Genomic DNA, 19,205 nt, shown 5'->3' on the forward strand with positions numbered 1-19,205 from the left:
TAATACATGACATTTAATTCCAATTTCAGGGGTTTCATGAATCCTCTGAAGCCCATCCAAATTCCTCTAAGGTTATGATTCCAAGATTACAGACAAAGATGGTTTGTTTTTTTTTTCTTTCCATGTCATTCATTCATTCATTCATTCACTCATTCATTCATCCAGATAAATGAGTAGCTCTGGATATGCCAAAAACTCCCCTGAGCCCTTTGTAGCCATGAGAACGGCTGCACCCAGGAGACTCTTTGGGGACCGTCAGTCTCTCTACTCCAGTGGTAGCAATTCCTCTGTTCTCTTTTCTCCTCTGGAATGGAGCTAATAATGACTCTCTGAGAGTTTGAGGGGAAAAAACAAACAAGAAAATGGAGGTGAAAGCATTTTGTAAACCACAAAACTAGTGATCATTAGCATTCTTCTTGTTGTTAATGCTATTGTTAAAAATCAGACCTGTATCTTCATTTTTGGCTCCAGAGGGTGACAGAGAGGTGTGAGAGACCATTCCTAATGAGTCGCAGTGTTTTATATTCAAATAATAGTTTTTGGAACAGAGCAGGTAGTACATTCCAGAATGTGAGACCTCTCATGAGGCAATTCTCAGCCTCTTATTTGCAGCTATAATGCACTAAATTACAGTGAATTATATGCACACACACAAATATTCACTCCATGGAAACATAGATCCTTCTAGAGTCTAGAATCTAGACATTTTAAAAAATGAAAGATTTTAATCGTTGCTGGGTGTGTGTTTTTTGGGGGGTGGGGGGGGAAAGGGAGGATCATGAAAAAAAACCCTCTGTCGATGATATTAGGATGCTTTTGGTGCCAAGTAACAGAAACCAACTCTCCTTGCTTAAACTCCCTGGTGCTGATTTATTTTGAAGATGCCACTGGATTCTGTGGGTCCTGTGAGCTGGCCTGCACTGCCTGGCAGGCAGGAAGGACTGAACCCTCTAAACGCCACCTCTGCTTCTCTGTGTGATGTGCTTGCAGGGCTCCTTGCTCTTTCTCATCAGATCAGCTTCCTCTGAACCTCTGTCCAACGGCAGACAGAATGTGGCTGCACCCAACTCTCAACTTGACATGTCTGCGCTCAGCACCCCAGACAGACATAATCTAGCTCTCCGTCCCAATCCCACGTCCCCAGAGAAAGGGGTCTAATTTGCCTGAGTTGTGCCATGGGCCTGCTGGTATCTGAGAGGGCCCCAACAATCCCCAAACACCCTCTTTCCAACACAGACTTTAAAACATTTGAGAAAAGAATAGGGAGAAGGAGAATTAGCCTACCAACTTTCTCATCAATAATGGTGGCTAAAATGCATACATACAGTGGGCTTCCAAACGGGGAAGGTGCTTTTACCCAAATAACGAGGAGCAGGACAAAAGAAATGTTCTCCATGGGCAGAAAGCACCCAGAAGCAGCAGGAGGGAGTGGCTGGGATTGGGGCTTCCTCCTAAACTCATCCACGCAGTGACCGGCTCCTCCTCCCTGGAAGAAAGACGTGGAGGCTGGAAATGTACCAGAGACAGAGCCCCCAGCACCTGGAGGAAAGTATCAGGCCTGGGGAAGGAGGCGTGGCTGCCTTCTACAGTGCTGACCCCCATCTAATCAACTGTGTCTTTGTTCTAGGGCTAGAGTTATGGCTCTAGGGAGCCCCCTTTAGATAAGGGACCAATGAAGTGAATTACTGTGAACAGGGTACTTCAAAAGAGGTATACTACAAATGAAGCTAATATGTCAACCAAGATTGAAAAATAAATTTTTAAAAATGTGTACTACAGGCACTCTCCCTTTGAAGTAAATGGAGAACCAATCCCTCAAGGACTATGATTGGGCCTTGGGCTCACTGCTGTCAGAGAAGCAAGGAAGGAGGAAGCTGAGACCATTGCATGACTGTTCTAGCTGTTCTATTCCTTGTGGGCAGGAGGGTTTTGCTACCCCTTCAACCTCCATGACCTTCCCATTCTTCAACCCTATGAGAAGGAGTTTCCTGTTTTGTTTTGCTTTAACCTAATGTACATTAAAAAACACTTGTGAGATCATGACTTCCCTAAGTGGTCCTGACCAACAAACAGGCCTGTGTCTTCCTGTCCTTGCAAATGTTGCAGGACACAATGTACCTTGCCTCCTGCTTCCTCTGGAAACTCACCACCAGGAGGCCTCCCCCTCTGGGTGTGCATAAGCCTCATCTCTGATTTAGTGTATTTTGCTTATGTTACTGGCAAATGCTAGCCTTTCCCCATCTGTTTAATAATCCTTGGTTTAGGAATAACCTCTTCCATGGCCCACAAACTCTGACTGATCTAGCCCCTGCCTTCCCCTCCAGGCCCATCCTGGCCATTCTTCTGCCCATCCATCTCTGTGCTCCAGCCCCACTGGCATTCTTTCCAATCCCAAGAAGCCTACTTCTTCCCACCTCAACTCCTGCGTGTTCTCTCCCTTGGGTCTGGTCCATTTTTCCTTCTGGTCCTTTCCTCTCCTCTTCCCTCATTTAGCTGATTCCTACTGCCTACTTAACTCCAAACAGGAAAGCTTTTCTTATCTGCAGACCAGACCAGGCATGTATTATCAAAACTCCCATTGGTTCTTCCACACCACTTAACAGCTTGTGATTACATATCTCTGTGAATATTTGATTACTCTACATCTCCCCACTAGAGAATAAGCTCCATGAAGACAGACTCTTTGCTGTTTCACTTACCACACTATCCTCAATGCCAAGCATATAGTAAATGCTCAATTAATATGGCACAATGGTTAAAAGTTCTGGCTTTGTGCCCTAGCCGGCTTGGCTCAGTGGATAGAGCGTCAACCTGCGGACTGAAGGGTCCCAGGTTCGATCCTGGCCAAGGGCACATGCCTGGGTTGTGGGCTCAATCCCCCGTAGGGGGTTGTGCAGGAGGCAGCTGATCAATGATTCTCTCTCATCATTGATGTTTCTATCTCTCTCCTTCTCCCTTCCTCTCTGAAATCAATAAAGAAATACATTTTTTTTTTTAAAAAGAGTTCTGGCTTTGCAGTGGTGCTGAGTTCAAATCCCATCTCTACCATCTAATAGGTGAGTGCCTGTATCCTTGTATGTAATGTGGGTATATTAAAATTGCTCATCTCATAAGATATTATGAGAAATAAGCTGACTCATACATGCAAATTGCTTAGAATAGTACCTGGCAAACATTATGCACTCAATAGATATTAACAAAAAATGAAGAGTGAAAAAACCCCAGAGGGAATTTTTTTCAGAGGAAATTTTTTCATAGGAAAAGAGACAATGTCCTATTTTGGACCCAAAGAAGGAGAACCTATTTTCTCCATCTTGAGTCTAAATTATATCCTCATACTTGAACTCAGCCAATTCTGGGTGTTTACCAAACTTCCAATAGTACATCAGAGTGCTTAGTCTTCTAGCAAAGCCCCCATAGAGTGCACAAACAGTGTACTCACAGGAAAGCTTACAGTGATAGGAGAAATCAGTCCATTCACATTTATACAAATTATAAATTCTGGGGTAAGACTGTAATGTAGTAGTATGTAGCAAGTGACAGCTATGAATCAGGTGCCTAAACTGGAACTAGATGAAGATAAGCTTGCAAGCCTGTGGTCACCTTTTTTCCAATTGAAAGTCAATTTTTTTTTTAAATTCACTCAAGGTTTATCTTCCTAGCACATATATTCTTCCAATTTGCTTCTTCTAGGAGTATGGTACATTCATGGAGAAATACAATGGATTTATTGTCAACTTTGGCTCTCATTGATTAAAGTGGAACTAGGAATGCTTTCTTCCCTTTATTTGATGATCTCCATTATTTTTTTGTATATTCTTTTACTGAGTACAGCCATATGACTAGCCTTGACATGCTTCCTGTTCCAAAGGAATTTACCATTGAACTAGCTTTGGATTAGAACAATTTATGGCACGTGTGTGACCTTGCCAAGCCACTGTGAAATCTAAGGAGTAAATGAATCTCGGTTTCAGCTGGAACTGTAATCTCATACACAGGCAAATACTTTCTCTCCAATTCCCATTCTGTTTTCCCTGCATATCTTTTGCCATTTTTCCTGCCTATGGACTTTTCCACATAGCAGAAGCATGACTGTTGACATTCTCCAACCTTTATGCTTACAGCTTCATCCACCTCCAGGAGAGAATAACTTTATTATTTTGGACTCAAATCCTAAATTCCCAGAGAAATGTTTTGATTGGCCAACTTGGATCACATGTCTCCCCTGAACCAATCAACTGTGTCAAGCAGAATAACTTGAACAATAGAAATGATGAGCAAACAAACCAATGAGTCACCAATGTATACACATACCCCCTCTTCTTATCATCTCTACCCTCCATATATTAAAGGTTATCATTGACAAAGTGAAATAAGAAAACTCAGACCCTGCATATCTGCTGTGATGACCATCAAAGGCCTCTGTGTGAAGCATCCCAATTCTGAGCTTCTTTCCCTTATACGATGATATTAGATTCACAACATATTGAGATATCCAGCTGATTCTTTCTTCTCCTCTCCCTTCTCGAAATCTCTGGAAGAAAGAGATGTTGCTGTGTGGAAATGAGGACAAGCTAAGTCTGCTGGAATCATGGACAGAGAAGAGCTAAATTTTATTTTTATTTTTTAACCATTTTAAAGTGTATAATTTATTGGCTTTTAGTACATTTACAATGTTGTACAGCCATCATCACCACCCAACTCAGAACATTTTCATCACCGTGAAAAGAAAGCCCATACCCGCTAAGCATCCACTCTTCACTTCCCCATCTCCACAAAGTAAACCACAATTGGTTCCCTGTCTTCATGAATTTACCTATTACAGACTATTTATATAATTGAAACCATATAATATGTGGCCCTTTGTGTCTGACTTTTTTTTTAACTTTACATAATGCTTTCAAGGTTCATCCATGTTGCTGCATGTAGTTTTGTGTTTTAGTTGGATTAAAGGAGCCAAACATTTCAATGTAGATCCAAGAGGTAACAACATTAATTTTAATGTAATCTTTGATAATGTATTTTCTTAATTTTTTTATAGTACTTGTTCCCACCCAAGAACAATATTTATTATCTTTTTAATAAAATGGAGGGAGATGCTAATCTTAAACTACAAATATGTTTTCCCCCATAGAGTGATACGGAATGAAGAGTTAAATAGCTAACATGGACAATGGAGAAAAAAATAATTATAATAGAAATTCAAATTAAACTTACTTATTGCAGCTGAGGCTAGTTGTCATTTGAGCTTCCTGGGAGATTATGTGAAAAGGGAGTAAGTAGATGCATAGCTCTGCCATCTGATAAACTCAAAGACTACCTGTTGCCGGGTTTTAATTCAACAGGAGTGCAATATGTGGATGCTCATGTGAAGAATGCTGGATGACTGCATGAAAAGTATCCTCAAAAGTCACAAACATTTTCTTACCTCAGCTGCCACAGGTATATTAGTAATTTGCCTTGACCCACCTATCTGGTTTTCCCATGCATACATAAGTTTTTCCATAGGTTGAGGGATTTTCATGATTGCTTTCCTTTGACAGGGCACTGTCTCAACCATAAATCAGGTCCTATCTCTTCTTGGGATGATCACTCCCACTTTCTAGAATTCACTGAAATTGTACTAAGCAACTTTTATTTCCTAAAGTTGTGTTTTGTATGTTTACTATGTGAATGGGACTGTACTATGACTGAGGAAGCTGAAAAGGTAATACTAAAATTAGTAAAGACATGGTCCTTGCCCATGAAGAGGTGTTATTAAGTTAAATACACTATAACAATGCATTGTAGTAAGGAGTCAACAGTGTTAGGAGTTATGAATAGTTACCAAGAAGTTCACCTTTTCCTTTAATATTCCTGTTGTAACTGCCTTTTTTTTCCTCCAGCACACTTTTATTTCATTTCCCCAAAATAGATCCTGATATATTTTAGATTCTCAACTTATTGTTTATTAAGTGAATATATTAACACACAGTGAAGTGGTAAAAGGAACCCTTGTGCACTGCTGGTGGGAATGCAGACTCGTGCAGCCACTGTGGAGAACAGTATGGAGTTTCCTCAAAAAAACTAAAAATGGAACTCCTATTTGACCCAGTGATCCCACTTATAGGAATATATCCCAAGAAACTAGAAACACCAATCATAAAGGATATATGCACCCCTATGTCCATAGCAGCACAATTCACCATAGCTAAGATCTGGAAACAGCCTAAGTGTCCATCAGCAGATGAGTGGATTAAAAAACTGTGGTACATCTACACAATGGAATACTACGCTGCTGTAAAAAGGAAGGAACTCCTACCATTTGTAACAGCATGAATGGACCTGGAGAACATTATGTTAAGCAAAATAAGTCAGTTAGAGAAAGATAAATATCCCAGATCTCACTCATTTGTGGAGTATAATGAACAACATAAACTGATGAACAAAAATAGATCCAGAGACAGAGAAGCATCGATCAGATCATCAGACCTCAGAGGGCAGGGGATGGTAGGGGGGAGGGGGAGAGATCAACCAAAGTACTTGTATGCATGCATATAAGCCTAACCAATGGACACAGACACTAGGGGGGTGAGGGTACAAGGGGGGAGGTGGGGGTGGGAGCAATAGGGGGATAAAGACACATATGTAATACCTTAATCAATAAAGATAAATAAAAAAATTTTGTTCTCCAGAATCTGAAATTCTTGGGTTCTACACCTATCTCTATAACTTGTTAGCTGTGTGACCTTGGGCAGATTATTTAGCTTTTCTGAGTTTCAAGGTCCCCATCTGTAAAATCAGGATAAAAATCTACTTACCCTATAAGGCATGCTAGCATTTAATAAGATTATGCATGTCAATTGCCTGGCTTATAGTAAATACTTAATATTTGCTGCAACCACAAATATTACTGACCCCCAAGATGTTGGGGCAGGCAAGAGGTGGTCTGTAAGGTCTTGAAATTCTCTGGGCTATAGGTTTACTCTCTTGTGCCAACAGAGCCACCTCAGTGGTAAGATTCCTTAAATTTCAGTCTAATTATCTGGTCACCATGTAATTTAATGTTTTCTCTTTAGTTACATTTCTATTTATATTGTTTCTGACATAATAGAATTCTAGCAAAGTCTCCCTGGTTATTATGCAAATGAAATCATCAAATGAAATGATTTATTATCCAGCCTGGAGAGTCTATGAGACTCTTCTGAAGTCAGCCATGACCCAGTGGCTGAGTTGAGAACAAAGCCCTGGCCTCTAGAACCTGGATGAAGCTCTCTTGCAATTACATAAGGCTGCTTCCTTATGATCTTTTCTCCTAAACAAAAGGCCAGAACTCAGACAAGACATTTAGCTTCTGTGAGCCTGTTAAAATGGGTACAGAAATAGAACTTATAGAGTTCTAAGAATTACACACACACAAATAAATGTAAAGCACCTAGTGCAATATCTAACACATAACAAGGACTGATCATATGCTAACTGTTCCTACTGTCATTGTTGTTGTTTGTCTTAATCTGTTCAGGCTGCTTTAACAAAATACCATAGACTGGATATCTTATAAACAACAGAAATGTATTGTTCATAGTTCTGGAGTCTGGAAGTCTAAGATTAGGGTGTCAACATGGTCAAGTGAGGACTCTGTTCCAGGTTGCAGACTTCTGGCTGTATCCTCTCATGGTGAAAGTGGCTAGTGAGCTCTTGGGGTCTCTCTCATAAGCAACTAATCCCATTCATTCATGCGGACTTCACCTTCATGACCTAAGCACTTCCCAAAGGCCCCACCTCCTAATACCATCTCCTTGGACATTAGGATTCCAATGTATGAATTTGCGGGGACACAAAGATTCATAGCATAGCAATGTTGAACAGGAAAACTAAACCAAACCATCACTGAGCGCCTTGATGGTAACTTGACCTTGATGACCTGTTTGATCAGGCCTTAAGTGTAGCACTATGCTGAGCTCTGTTTCCCCTTCATTAATCAACCCAGTTCAATGAGCTGGCATGCATATTAATTGACTAGCAAGCCTCTTCTTTACTCCAACTCCAATCTTTTAACCCAAATGAGGTGTGCATGCCCCTGATTGTATTTAAGATGATTCCAGATGGTATATAGTCTTATATTTTAATATTTATGGCCTTATTTTAATAAGTATTAGAAAAAAACATATAACTAACAGATAAAACCACTGATTTAATGTATAAGCTTGCTTAGGATGAAGCTAAAATGGGTTGATTTAAAAAAGAATAGTGCCTGGCTAGTGTGGCGCAGTGGTTAAGCATCGACCTATGAACCAGGAAGTCACTGATAAATTCCTGGTCAGGGCACATGTCCAGGTTGCGGGCTCAATCCCCAGTATGGGGCATGCAGAAAGCTGCCAATCAATGATTCTCTCTCATCATTGATGTTTCTATCTCCATCTCCCTCTCCCTTCCTCTCTGAAGTCAATAAAATATATTTTTCTAAAAAGGGTATTAAGTGAATAATAGAAATGGTAGCATGAAATTACAACAGGAATTGTGAAGAGAAATGCAAATACACTTTGGGAAACATGAATTTCACAGACCTTGAGATTACAGGGGCTTGACAACTCCAGATAGCTTCATTATCGTTAGTCTTAATCTGCCAGTACGTTCTCGTTTGACATAGCTCAGCCTGTCTCCTTCACACATACCATGCCAGGCCTCTCTTCCTGCTCTAACTCTGGCTGAGAGGCCGTTTCTGGCTCTTTACTTGGATAACCCCAGCTGAGTCTTTCAGTTTTGAATCGTGCATGGTCTCATATAAGAAGGCAGGATCTCTGTTAGTTCTCCTCCAGCCTCGGAAAGCCTCCCTGCACTTAACACTTTGTACAGGAATTAAATGACCTTGTGCCTCTCTCCCTGCTTTTTTGGGAGTTCCTCAAGGGCAGGGAGAGTGCCTTATTCATCTTTGCACCCCTAGCACTGAACACAGTGCTGGCATAAAGAAGGCACTCGGTGTTTACCTGAAATGAGCCATTACTCCAGGCTGCAGAAAAAAAGAAAAAGAATGTTTCTTCTGGTTGGCCCCTTAAAACTGGCTGCCTGTCCAATGCACAGGGCAGTCATGAAAGAGCTGGTAGCTATTTTGTTTTACTTAATAACTCAGTGACATTATATATTTCTCAGCTTGTCAAATGTGAGAGAAGCAAGAGGTGAGCACATTAAAGAGAGAATAGTATGTGTTCAGGCTCTAGGATGTACAGACCTCTGTTTATTAGGACAGGGAACCTGGTTTGAACTTGTAATTCTTAATTGGGGCAAAACTCTAGGGGGAAAAAATCACTCCTGTATCAGATTATTCCATCTGTGATCCTGTGAAACATTCCTTGGTTCAGTAGAACCCTGCCAATCCGCCACATTATCTCTTTTTGACAATTAACATTGATCCAGCAAATGAGAAATGGGGAGACAAACATAGAGGATGCACTCGTTTTCAGTAAAATACTAAATAAAATACGCATCTGTGAGTTCCATAAGGTTCTGAAGAACTTGCCAGGAATTGCTGTTCCCTCCAGTGTGATGAGTCACTAGACCAGTGGTTCTCAACCTTCTGGCCCTTTAAATACAGTTCCTCATGTTGTGACCCAACCATAAAATTATTTTTGTTGCTACTTCATAACTGTAATGTTGCTACTGTTATGAATTGTAATGTAAATATCTGATATGCAGGATGGTCTTAGTTGACCCCTGTGAAAGGGTCGTTCGACTGCCAAGGGGTCGCGACCCACAGGTTGAGAACCGCTGCACTAGACTATGAAGTTTCCATCAGGACAAAGTATCCTGGCGGTGTGAAGAGATGTGGGCCCTAGCTCTAATTTTGCTCTTGTGTAAGATCTTGGGCAAGGTAGCAACTCCACTTACACTTTAGTTTCTTTCTTTCTTTCTTTTTTAAAATATATTTTATTGATTTTTTACAGAGAGGAAGGGAGAGGGATAGAGAGTTAGAAACATTGATGAGAGAGAAGCATCGATCAGCTGCCTCTTGCACACCCCCTACTGGGGATGTGCCTGCAACCAAGGTACACGCCCTTGACCGGAATTGAACCCGGGCCTCTTCAGTCCCCAGGCCGACGCTCTATCCACTGAGCCAAACTGGTTTCGGCATATGTGATAAATATTTAATGAGTTTCTACACTGTTCTAGATCTTTGCAGGTAGTAATTAGCAAGATAAAGTCTGTTCTATCAGAACTTCTCGTCTTGTGATGGAAGGAAGCATTAAACAAATAATTATGCATGATTATTCAAATACTTATTTAAGTGTGGTTACATTAAGTGTGATGAAAGAGGGCAGTGTCGCATGAGCATATATGACTAGAAGGCTTCAGAATAGTACCAGAGGTCAGGGAATGCTTCCTTGAGGAAGTGATATTTGATAGCTGTTATCTGAAAGATGTGTAGTGGCCCAGGGGAAATGTAGAAGAAAGATCTGTCCAAGTAGAGTAAAGAAGTCAGGTGCTTAAGGAACTAAAAGGAACTAGTGAGAGGCTTGGCAGGCACATGAACTGAGGCAGGAGAGGCCAGCTATGGCCAGCCATGCAGAGCTCTATAGGCCGTGGAAAGGGTAGCCTTCTTCAGTGTCAAAGGGGAGCCATCCATGAAAGTGATATAATAGGGGTAAATGATTCACAGTAACTGATTACAGGAACTTTCTTTTCTCTAATTATGATAGGCCCTAATAGACAAGGTCTTAACTTGGATCTTTCTGGATTAACTATTACAAAAACAATATTGCCATCAAAGGCTTCTTTAGAATTCTTGACTAATTCCACATGGGCTCATGGACCTCTCACACTTACAAAAGTGTTTTTTCTCCCTTCACATTATTGCAGTGTGTCAGCAAAGAACATACTGCCAGAACCTTCTGCAAACCCTCGCTAATGAGGTTACCACCCAAATGATCTCAGGAAATATAACCTTTTGTAAGAACAACTGTAGACTTTAAAGAAGTCAGCACCTAACCTGCTATTTGGACTCCATAAAACGCACTTTCCCCACTTATTTTCTTTGTAAAGGATCTAACAGTTTCTATTTAGAAGGAGAGGTGAACTTAAATCATGTGCTTCCTCTTTCAGGGGCTCAAGCATTCTAGATTTAACTCGTATTGTTCTCTAATACTCTCAGAAACCAATCAGTAAGTGGGAAAGAAAGTATGGATGTGGTGGGGTGTGGAGGGTTGGGTTGAGAGCCTTTCAAAGTGTGCCTGTGTATAGTATACTTCAGCCATGTGTCAGGCTAGCCATGAAGGGTGTAAGAGACACTTGAATATTGACTAGAGCAGTGATGGCGAACCTATGACACGTGTGTCAGAGGTGACACGTGAACTCATTTTTTTGGTTGATTTTTCCTTGTTAAATGGCATTTAAATATATAAAATAAATACCAAAAATATAAATCTTTGTTTTACTATGGTTTCAAATATCAAAAAATTTCTATATGTGACACAACACCAGAGTTAAGCTAGGGTTTTTCAAAATGCTGACACACCGAGCTCAAAAGGTTCGCCATCACTAGACTAGAGCAATAATTCCCTAACAAATATTCTAGTTTTTTCTACCCTAAAGAAAAATATCATTTTTTTCTGTATTAAAAAAGAAATCATTTTACAGTATACTGTACAATGCTATGTATTATTGGTATTATTCTTATTACTATGTATTGATTTTCAGAGAGAGAAAGAGAGAGAGAAAACACATTGATTTGTTGTTCCACTTATTTATGCGTTCATTGGTTGATTCTTGTATGTGTCCTGACCAGAGATCAAACCTGCAATCTTGGTATATAGGGGCAATGCTCTACCCAACTGAGCTACTCAGTCAGAGCCTTGTTGGTGTCCTTAATGTCTAACTATAAACAAGCCAACCCAATTTTTTTGGAACTTTTCTCTGGGATATGATTTGGGATTCACAATCAAAACAGTAATGTGTCATTATTTGTCATTCACTGTTACTTTAACCACCTGATTTATAGCCAACCAAGCAGCTCACTCAAAAGACAGTAGGAAAGCCCTAACCAGTTTGGCTCAGTGAATAGAGCGTCAGCCTGCGGACTCAAGGGTCCCAGGTTCGATTCCGGTCAAGGACATGTACCTTGGTTGCGGGCACATCCCCAGTAGGGAGTGTGCAGGAGGCAGCTGACCGATGTTTCTCTCTCATGGATGTTTCTAACTCTCTATCCCTTTCCCTTTCTCTCTGAAAAAAAATCAATAAAATATATTTTAAAAAAAAAAGACAGTAGGAGAAAAATAGGCAAGATGAAGTCTGGGCCATATAAGGGTGTCCCAAAATTCACACAAGAAGTAATTTTGATAGAAAACACAGGTTTATAATTAAAAATTGTAAAGTTTTTATTGATTCATAAAGTATACAGTATAGGGTTATGTATGGAATAGCATATCGGGTAAACTGGATTATCATGTTGCGATAGCGAGCACCATTAACTGTTATTGCCTGAGCAGCCACATTTTGGAAGAAGAATGGTCTGATGATGCCTCCAGCCCAAAATCTGCACCAAACAGTGACACGTTTTGAATGCATTTGTTTCTCAACAATCATTCGTGGATTTTCTGAACCCCAAATGCGACAATTTTGTCGATTAACCAAGCCATCAGGATGAAAATGAGCCTCATCGAAATTCAGCCACATTTATGCAAAACGGTCATGGAAAATTTCAACAAAAGAGTGCATATGTGCCAGCAAAGCTGTGGAGGCCATTTACCCGATATCCTATTCTATACATAACCCTATACTGTATACTTTATGAATCAATAAAAAAATTTACAATTTTTAATTATAAACCTGTGTTTTCTATCAAAATTACTTCTTGCGTGAATTTTGGGACACCCTTGAGAAGAACTATGGAGTTATGAAACTGGGTTGCTAACAGAATTGAGCAAATAACCTAGCATGTCTGATGATGCACTTTACCATGGAGGTCAGCCAGTTAGCAACTAGACAGGAAGGTCTGCTGAAAATTGTGGTAATGAGAAGCTGCCTATTCAGATAATGCAAATTCTGCTGTCTGGGCCATACTGCCATAGTCTCTAAGAGCTGTCCCTATCAGGAAAAAGTGTAGTGTAGTGTTGAAGAACACAGATTTTGGATTCCAGCTTGACTTCTTCATTGTTTCATGGCCCTGGACTATTACTTAGCTGTCTATGCTTGATTTTCCTTAACTTCAAAATAGGGATAAAAACACCCAGGACCGCGGTGAGCTGTATGAGATGAATGAGGTCCTTACCTCGAGCAAAATGGAGGGGACGCCACAAAACTTAGAAATAGAGATAAATAATATTTTAATGTGATGTTTTCTTTTTAAAAGTCAAATTTAATGCCAAAAAATGCACAAAGAACCAAGTAACAAGAAACTCATTTAAAAAATTATTTTGTAACTACATACTCTGACCTTTTTATCTTTCTAAAGTTTTAACAAAAGGTTATAGAGTCACATGCTCAGCCTTTTTCCTATGCCACTGTGTTGGCAGCCATTTCTGACTTTTGGCATTTTTTGCCATTTAAAGGATCTGAGGATTTTCTTAAAGAACTTTTTTTAAAATATATTTTTATTGATTTCAGAGAGGAAGGAAGAGAGGGAGAGAGAGATAAGAAACATCAATGATGAAAGAGAATCATTGATCACCTGCCTCCTGCATGCCCCCCACGGGGGGAATGAGCCTGCAACCCGAGCATGTGCTCTTGTCAGGAATCAAACCCAGGACCCTTCAGTCCGCAGACCAACACTCTATCCACTGAGCCAAACCAGTCAGGGCAAGAGTCTGAGGATTTTCAAAATCAGCCAGTCTTGATGCTGACACCCAATGTACTTATTGGATTTTGTTTGTTTTACTTCTCCCACTAGAATTTAATCTATGTGAAGGCATGAATTTTCTTACAATTTTTAAAGTTGAAATAATTTGGATTTACAGGAAAGCTACAAAGACAGTATAGAGAATTCACAAATACCCTTCATCCAGTGACCCTAATGCTAACATTCACATAATCAAAACCAAGAAATTAACAGCCGCACAATGCTGTTCACTAAACTATAGACTTAATTAGATTTCCCAAGTTTTCCATTAGTGTCCTTGTTCTGTTTCAGGATCCCTTTGCATTAGTCATCATGGCTCTTAAGCTCCCCCAATTTGTGACAGTTTCTCGGTCTTTTCCTGTTTTTTATGACCTCAATACTTTTGAAGGCTACTGGTCAGATGTTGTGCAGAATGTCCCTCAATTTGGGTTTGTCTGGTGTTTTCTTAGGATTAGACTGAGATGATGAATTTTGGGGAAGACTACCAGAGGTGAGAAAAGCACTTTTTATATTTTATTGCTTTTTATATTTTATATTTTATTTTGATTACTGATATTTCCTCAGCATGTAGAATAGTGCCTAACATACAATGACAATAATTTGTCAATTGTTTGAGATGGAATTTATATGCATTTACCTGATAAAGTGGCTAAAAAAGGTGTACATACATATATATTTATAGCCATACAAGGTTTTTCTAAAGAAAATACTTGCAAAATGCTGATGGCTTCTAAAGAAAATGGCCCTGAGAAATCCACTTATCTCCAATGCCAGATGGGGAATCCTGTTTTAAATTAACTCTAGGTCATTGACGGTCAAACGCCCCTAACACACACGCACGCATGCACGCACACATTAACAACACTAAAATCCAACCAACCAAACAAACAAAAATGGAGAACCAAAATGTAAGAGAGCCTGCTTTAAGTATAAATGAACAACATTTGAAAAATACTCACTAGTTTTTCTCCAAAATCATATACTCATACTTAACCAAGAATTTGTAGAAGGAAGGCAGTTGGGTCCTAGTTATTCCCTGTATCACTGGCATCCAGCATCTTACTTGCTCCTCAATGTTCTTGATAAGCACTTGCTTCACTCTGTCTACACCACTGAACAGACTGCATAAGGAGATGAGGACCGGCCCTTGGGAATCTACTCCTCCAAGCGATGTGGAAATAATTTCACAAACTAATTTCGACTTAGACAAATATGCATTCCAATCCTAGCTCTAGTAGGGCATATTTCTTGAGCTCTTTGGGTCCTATATTCTTGTTGTATAAAAATGAAAAAAGCCTTTTCTCCTCTGCTGTAGATGATTAAACAAAGCAACTATTTTTAAAAGGGGCTAACAGGAAAGAAACGGTAAATGTGACTTTTTTGGGGGTGATTTGGGTAAATGTATCAGGCTGTTAGAGACCCTCACGTCTACCATGGTTGTCTCTACAAAACTTCTACTCTCTGTTCAAATGGTTTCAAATACCACACTGGCTGGAAAAGACCTCTTCATCGAAGTTCAGAAATGTATACTATCTGTGTTAACATGTTATTTCAATAGTAGTGATCTCACAGGCATATTGTCTTATCTGAAATGATGAATCCACAGCTTCTAGCAATATGCTCAATAAGTGTGTGTTTCATTTGTTTAGCTATGTATTATGGTTATTTTGGTTAGTCTTATGTAGATTGTAAGCTAATTAGAGCAATAATCCATTTTTGGTTTTGCATCCAAATTAGATTTTTGTCATGTGCTGAATCATATCCCCTTCAAATTCATATGTTGAAGTCCCAATCCCCAGTACTTCAGAATGTGACTATATTTGGAGATAGTATTTAAAAAGGAAATTATGAGGTCATGAGGGTGGGCTCCACTCCAGGATGACTGGCATTCCTATAACAAGAAGGAAACTGGACACACAGGTACAGAGGAAAGGCCCTGTGAAGATCCAGGGAGAAGATGACTATCTACAAGCCAAGGGGAGAGGCCTCAGGAAAAAAAAAAAAATCCTCCAATACGTTCATCTCAGACTTCTAGCCTTAAGACTGTGAGAAAAGAAATGAACAAATAAGTTTTTGCTGTTTAAGCTAACATCTGTGGTACTTTGTTATGGCAGCTCTAGTAAACTAATACAGTACTCGATATAAGTTCTTAAATAAATATGTATATAAATCTGTCTTAAAGAAGACATTCCTGCCCCTAAGTTAGATATCACTCCTATTTATCGCAATAAGAGCTTGTACTAAACCTCTATTATGTCACTCATCTATCACACTGTATTGTAATTATCACTCTATTATTTATTACTAGAGGCTCGATGCACAAAATTCGTGCAAGAGTAGGCCATCCTTTTCCTGGCTGCCAGCACCAGCTTCCCTCTGGCACCCGGGACCCAGGCTTCCCTCGCAGAGGGAGGCCCTGCCCACCCACCGCAGCCTGCCAGTTGGTCACAGCCGCAGCGGCTTGCCTCGGCCCTCGTCCAGAAGGTTGTCTGGAAGGATGTCTGGTCTAATAAGCATATTATGCTTTTATAATTATAGATTACATATATATTACTTCTTATATCTAGTATAACTGACAGAAAATATGATTCAAATAAGATCAAGCAAAGTGGAAATCTACTGACACTTCAGGAGTAGATCCAGTTCCAAGGACGTTTTGATTTGAGGACTCAAATGACATCCCCAGGGTCTAGTCTCTATCTCTTACCTCTGCTTTTCTCCACACTAGCTTCATTCTCAGACTTCGTAAGATGGCTGCCAACATACTCAGGCTGACATAATCCCAGGTTCAAGACAAGCATAATAGAAGAAAACACTTTGTTTTTCCATATTCCCAGCAAAATCTCTCAGGTTGCATCTCATGGAATCAGTCCATGTGCTTATCCCTGAACCAATAAGTGTGAGCAGGGATGTAAAACTCAGGCCAGGATGGAGTCACAAGCCTCACCAGAGGTCAGACACCTGCTACCCATGGACTGAGGGAGGGGAGGTAGGGACATGTCCCCCAGGAAAAACTGAGATCCAGAAGAGAGGATGGGTGTTGGGTGAGCAACTTGTTTGTTGTTCCTATATGACTATTAAACTCTCAAGGACTAGATGCCCCAGTCTCTCTAACTTCTGGACCCAATATGGTTCCCTGATTATAATAGGCAGCAATAAGTGGAATGAATGAATGCAGTAGATGGAGCCATCAATGAAGCATGAGAAGTAGACCTCTATTCCTGCTGCAACCAGAGTCCCTCTCATCTGTTTCCACAGTTAGAAAGCAGCTGGTAGTATGAGCCTGAGCCTGAGCCTGGTGGTGGAAATGGCCCTCTTCTCTTCCCTAACAGGGAACAGAGAACAGCCTTAGTAAGACTATGGGTATGGACGACATGACCACATTCTATCTGGACAGGACAGAGTGGCTAAAAATTAAAATAGAAATAAATAGGGAAGGTGTGGAGACAAGAATCCTACCCCAAATATCCCTGATCTTCACCTCAGCCAGCAAGTGGGAATTACATCAGATAGGTTACAGAACCACCTAGTGGTCAAAGAGCATCCAGCTAGGAGCATAGACTCCAGTTGGTGTGTGTAATGAGCCTCATCATTGCCAACCTGGACCTGGGGGAATGGTATATGCTGGTCACTCAAGGGTCTGGGTGCTCGCCCTGGCTTCTACCTTTTCTCCTACTTTTAGGGATGTTACTGAGGGCAGAAATTTGGGATGAAATGAGTCAGCTATATTGTTATGAGGGACATTGAGAAAGGAGGGATATTGAAATGACAAAGGGAACTGACAATTTTAGGGAGAATGTCAGTGCAACATGTTCTCCTCATATCTGGTCATCTGTGGGAGGTGGAGGCCATATAAGGACTTTCAATTCCTACTTTACATACTTTTGTACTATTTGAATTGGTTTACAATATGTATGCATTGCTTCTGTAATAATAAAAAAGAGGACATGTTTTAAACATAAAGAAATGGATGCTACTTCAGCAGGAAGATTTTCCCTGATGTACTATGACCAGAGTATGGTCAGTCTGCACTAGTCCATTTTTGTTTTTTAATCATCACTCGAAGATATTTTTTCACTGATTTTTAGAGAGAGTGGAAGAGAGAGAAAGACAGGGAGAGATATTGATGTGAGAGAAACACATCGATTGGTTTCCTCCTGCACGAGCCATAACCAGGGCCCAGGCCAGGGAGGAGCCTGCAAACAAAGTATATGCCCTTAACCGGAATTGAACCCAGGACCCTTTGGTCTGCAGGCTGACGCTCTATCCCTTGAGCCAAACCGGCTAGGGCTGCACTAGTCTATTTATAAAAGGCCCATAAATATTGTTCATATACACATCTGGCATTATGGGTATAGGCAGGGGATTGTCAGTAAATGGTGCTACCTTGTTCAGCTAGGAAGTTAATCCTTGGACCTCATTATCCTGGACACTCCAATCTTCCCCAGAGAGTCTTGCTTCTGGTAGTATGAAACTCAAAGCTCCTGACCTTCATCCCAAGGGAAATGGTCCACTGCAGTGTTTGGAGGAAATAAGGCTGGGATATGAAGGTATGATGGTATTTCATTTTGCTAGTGGACACACAGCCATGATTCTAAATGCAGCTAAGTGGCCTGGGATGCTTACAGGATGAGTCCTAAAGGTTTCAGATCATAATGAATATAACAGCTGTGATAGATACATGATATTTAGAAAAATATCATTAAAGTTGAATCTGGGAGGATTAATTTTTGGCCAACGTATTGGAGAGGGAGACACACAGGCTTCCAAGTTACCAATGGGAAGAGTGTTGTAATAATTCAGAGGCAATTTCTTTGTCAACATCAACTCTTCGGTGTGTTTATTACAGTGCCTGGCATTGGATGAATAAATGTTTATTTAAACCTGGACATTTAGTTACAGGATTGTAGAGGAAAGAAGCACAGGAGAGCCATAAAAGCATGGAGAAGAAGTATCTAGTACATAGATGCAAGAAGCTAGGAGAGAGAGAATTAAGGGATAACTGCAGTCTTGATCGTTACTGGAATGGCTGTGAGAGAGAGACAGAGGTGGAGATAGGGAGTGAGGGAGGTGGGGGAGAGAAACTGATTGAAAGAGAGAATTATGGATTGTGGAGAGACAGCCTGTCAGAGCAGAGAGGGGAAGAGAGAAAGGTAAGTTCCATTGTGCATATGCTGACTTTGAATTGACAATGAAACATTGTAGAAATGTCCAGCAGGCAGTTGATGGTAGGGATTTGAGCATGGGTGAGAGGTTAGTGATTGGGATATAGTTTTGGACATCTCTCACCTGGAGGCAAGAGCTGAATCTGTAAGTGACAATGAACTGCCCCAGAGGGCAGAATGGAAACACAGAAAACTGAGTGCTCAGAATTGACTTCTGAAGAATGTTCAATATT

Source organism: Myotis nattereri (genome assembly GCF_964212035.1).
Source record: "Myotis nattereri genome assembly, chromosome: 5".
Taxonomy (NCBI): domain Eukaryota; kingdom Metazoa; phylum Chordata; class Mammalia; order Chiroptera; family Vespertilionidae; genus Myotis; species Myotis nattereri.